The sequence below is a fragment of the Oryctolagus cuniculus genome, chromosome 2 (assembly GCF_964237555.1).
Source record: "Oryctolagus cuniculus chromosome 2, mOryCun1.1, whole genome shotgun sequence".
Classification (NCBI taxonomy): Eukaryota; Metazoa; Chordata; class Mammalia; order Lagomorpha; family Leporidae; genus Oryctolagus; species Oryctolagus cuniculus.
In genome coordinates this window covers 85,050,197-85,054,959 of record NC_091433.1, presented here as the reverse complement: position 1 = coordinate 85,054,959, position 4,763 = coordinate 85,050,197, and positions in this window count along the sequence as shown.

Below are 4,763 nucleotides of genomic sequence, written 5' to 3'. Positions count from 1 at the left end.
CTAATGGCTCTGGCCAAAACTTCTAGTACTGGATGGAATGACAGTGGGCGTGCTTGTCTGCTTCCAGGTTCCTAGAGAAAATGCTTAGCTTTTCCCCATTTAAGTTGCTGTTGGCTGTGGAGCAGGCTTATATGTTAAAAGTAAAAACCACAAAGTCTACAATAAACAAAATTCGTTGAATAGATTTTCAGTAGAGGACTAGAGATGGAAGCTGTTTTATATAATCCAACATTAAGAAAAGAAAGAAACAATAGCGAGAGACAGAAACATATGGGGAGATACTAGGTGATTTACAGAAAAAATAATTAAAAATGTAGTAACTAGTAGGAGAGAGGAAAAGAAATCAGGCAGGGAATATATTTGAAGAAGTAATAGCCAAGGAGTAGATATTAAGTGTAGTGGGTAAGTTGCCTGCATCCCTCATGGAAGTACCTGGGTTTAATTCCTATCTCCATGGCCTAACTCCAGCTTCTGGCTAATGCAGACCCTGGGAAAGACTGAGAATGGCTCAGGAAGCTGGGTTCCTGCCACCCACATAAAACAACTGGATTAATATCTGTTGCTGGTATTTGGGAGATGAACAGGTAGATGGAAGTTCGTGCGCACTCTCTCTCAATCTCTCTGCCTGTCAAATAAATACTTTTTTTTTTTTTTTTTTTTAAAGAAAAGAGGCCGGCGCTGTGGTTCAATAGGCTAATCCTCTGCCTGCGGTGCCGGCACTCCGGGTTCTAGTGCCGGTCGGGGCACCGTATTCTGTCCCGGTTGCTCCTCTTCCAGTCCAGCTCTCCGCAGCGGCCACTGGGGGGTTAACCAACAGAAAAGGAAGACCTTTCTCTCTGTCTCTCTCTCTCATTGTCCACTCTGCCTGTCAAAAAAAAAAAAAAAAAAAAAAAAAGAAAGAAAAGAAAAAAGAAATAGTACTTGCTTAAAATTTCAAAAGTGGATGACAGACACGATTTCATATATTTAAGCAATGGAGAAGAAATCACACCTACGTACATCATAGTAAAACTGATGAGGGAAGGAAGGAAGGAAGGAAGGAAGGAAGGAAGGAAATTCTGACAGCAGCTATGGAAAAATGGCACATTCTATCATGTGAATGATATTGACCTCTCATCAGAAACCATGGAATATGGAAGCTTGCAGAACATGATCTTTACAGGGTTTCAAAGGGGCAAACCTGAATTTGTCAACTCAGAATTCTGTGTCTTGGGGTTGGCGCTGTGGCATAGAGGGCTAAAGCCCTGGCCTGACGCACCGGCATCACATATGGGTGCCGGTTCAAGACCCGGCTGCTCCACTTCTGATCCAGCTCTCTGCTTTGGCCTGGGATAGCAGTAGAAGATGGCCCAAGTCCTTGGGCCCCTGCATCTGAGTGGGAGACCTGGAGGAAGCTCTTGGCTCCTGGCTTTGGATCAGCACAGCTCTGGCTGTTGTAACCATCTGGGGAGTGAACCAGCAGAAGGAAGACCTCTCTCTCTGTCTCTACCTCTCTCTATAACTCTGTCTTTCAAATAAATAAAATAAATCTTTTAAAAAATTAAAAAAATATTTCTGTGTCTTGAGAACACTCCTATTAGTCACAAATGACAGCAACATGGAGACATTTTCAACTGAACGAAAAGACTTGTCTATAAATTAACCTACACTAAAAGAAATGTTAAAGCAATTCTTTAGACTAATGGAAATGATTCCAGATGGAAATACAGATCTTGAAAAAAGAGAAAGAATATGGCAATGACATATATGTGTGTAAATTTATGATTTATTTTTCTTTCAAATATTCATGTGTAAAACTATATAACATTTTATGTAAGATTATTTTTTCTCTAAATTATTTTGATATTTAAGTAGCTATATAAAGCAAAATTTGCAAGCTATATTTGGAATTTATGCAAAGGAGTATGGAGTATTTCATCAAATGCATGGAAAACAGAATTAAAAGGTAAATTTATTTTGGTACAAATGAATTTTGATATCCATACATTGTTTTTATGTAACTCATATTTTCCATGAACAATTTGAAAATCTCTGATATGCGGATTTCAAAAACTTTTGCACCAAAAGCAACTTATATTTTAATTCTGTTTCTACAAACTTTTTATATACCCTCACAATAAATATTAAAAATACATTTGCAAGATTCTTTCATTTTATGTGAAGTTGTATAGTTGTAACTGAAAGAAGTATGAAAATTTAATTATTTGGATTATAATTTCTAAATTATAATCACTAAAAGTAAGATGGAAAAGATATGAATTAAAAGTCAATAGATGAATTAGAATTCTAAAATACATTAAATTAACTTAAAAAGGCAGGAAATAACAACAGAGCAACAAATAATGGGAAAAGCAGAAAATTGTACCTATATGTCAATCATATCAGTAATTATACTACAGAGATGGACTAAACATCTAATTAAAGGAAGATACTATCAGAATTGAAAAATAATCATTACTCATTTCTAATCTACAAGCAATAAATGCCAGAAAAATGGAAAATAGATGTCATTTTAGCAAAAACCATAAGAAAACTGATGTGGCCATGTTAAGTGCTATGCCTACAGTCAGCATGAGAAAGCTGGAGTGGCTTTCTAAAATCAGGTGAGGCAGATGTATGATAAAGAGTATTAAAAGAGATGAAAGGAACATTTCATAATGATGAATGTGTCGATTCTTTAGGAAGCTCTACCAAACTTAATTACATATATGTCTAATATGAGAGCTTCAAAATGCATCCTGTGAATGTTGACTGAGCTATAAGGAGAAATTTAAAAATCCATGTACTTACTTGGAAATGTTAACACCCATCTCTTAGTCATTGATAGAAGAGGGGAAATGAGCTGTAAGGCCATAAATGCTCTGAATAACACTATGTACCTCTTCAAACTGATTTTTGTTCATAAGATATTATACCTGTATACATATTCCATTTAAGTGTCCTCAGTATGTTTTCCAAAATAGATGCTATTCAAGACTATAAAAGAAATTTCAATATGGCAAAAATTTTGAATATTGCAATAAGGTTAAAGGATTGAAATTTTATAGACTGTCCTTTGATCACAGTGGAATTGAATTACGAATTAGTAATAATACATATAAATCCCTAATGGCCCAATAATCTAAAGAGAAATTAAAAATAGCTTTATCAAAATATAATTAAAAAATCAAATGAATGGGATGAAATTACAAGAAATTTTATAGCATTAATGTCCATGGTTGACAAACAGACAAGGTTTAATATCAATGAGCCATCACTTCTCAGCCTTTTGGCTAAGATCAAGTGTAGGCCGGCACTGTGGCTCAATAGGCTAATCCTCCGCCTGCGGTGCTGGCACACCGGGTTCTAGTCCTCCCGGTCGGGGTGCCGGATTCTGTCCCGGTTGCCCCTCTTCCAGGCCAGCTCTCTGCTGTGGCCCAGGAGTGCAGTGGAGGATGGCCCAGGTTCTTGGGCCCTGCACCTGCATGGGAGACCAGGAGAAGCACCTGGTTCCTGGCTTCGGATCAGCGTGGTGTGCCAGCCTTAGCGTGCCGACCGCAGTGGCCATTGGAGGGTGAACCAACGGCAAAAGGAAGACCTTTCCCTCTGTCTCTCTCTCTCACTGTCCATTCTGTCTGTCAAAAAAAAATAATAAAAAAAAGATCAAGTGTAATATCAATGATCCATGGTACACCTCAGCTGACTAGAAGAAGGGGCCAGCATTATAGTGGAGAAGGTTAATTCACTGCTTGAGATGCCAGCATCCCATATTGAAATATTGATTCAAGTCTCAGGTGTTCCACTTCTGATCCAGTTTCCTGCCAATGCACCTGGGAAGGCAGCAGAGGGTGACTCAATGTTTGAGCTCCTGTCATCCATGTTGGAGACCAGGATGGAATTTCTAGCTCCTGGTATTGGCTTAGTCCAGCCCTGGCTGTTGTGACATTTTAGGGAGTGAACCTATAGGTTCTCTCTCTTTCCCTCTGTCTCTGTCACTCCATGTTTCAAGTAAGTAAATAAATACACCTTTAAAAAAAAAAAAGCTAAAAGAAGAGCAAAGTGCATACAAAGTAATTACAATCAAGAAAGCAATACAATAAAACAGATATCCATGAAATAAAAACAGAAAATTACAATATTAAAGATTTTTTTCTTTGGAAGTTTTAACAGAATTAATATATTCCTAGCTAAACTGATGATAAAGAGGGAAAGGGATACAGTAGGGGAGGGAACACACATTACCAGTGTTGTATCTGCTTTAAGTATGGTGTATCAGAATATACAGAGAGATACTTAAATTTTAAAAAATCAATAATCAAAAAGGTAACAAAAGTATTTCACAGCTAAATGCATTACACAGAAATATTGCTCACAAGACTCCAAACATATAAAAATGTATTTGCAAACTTAATCCAGTAATACATATGAAACAATAACACATTATGGGTAAATGAGGCTTATTCAGAAAGGCAAAGTTGGCTTAAGATTCAAAAGACAATCAGTGTAATTGGACATGTTAACAGAATAGAGAAAAATCATACAGTCATCTCATTAGATGCAGAATAGAAGTTGGCACAATCCAACACTTATTCCAGTAAAAACTCTAGGCAAACTAGGAATAGAAGGAAACTTTTGTACTGACTTTTGATCAAATTCAGTATAAGGTCAGGTGGGAAATAAAAGGTAACTTTATTGGAACACAGGGAACAAATTTTCTTCATTGTTATATGACATGATCATCTACATAGAAAATCCCAAAGAATCTATCAAAACTACTAGAAATA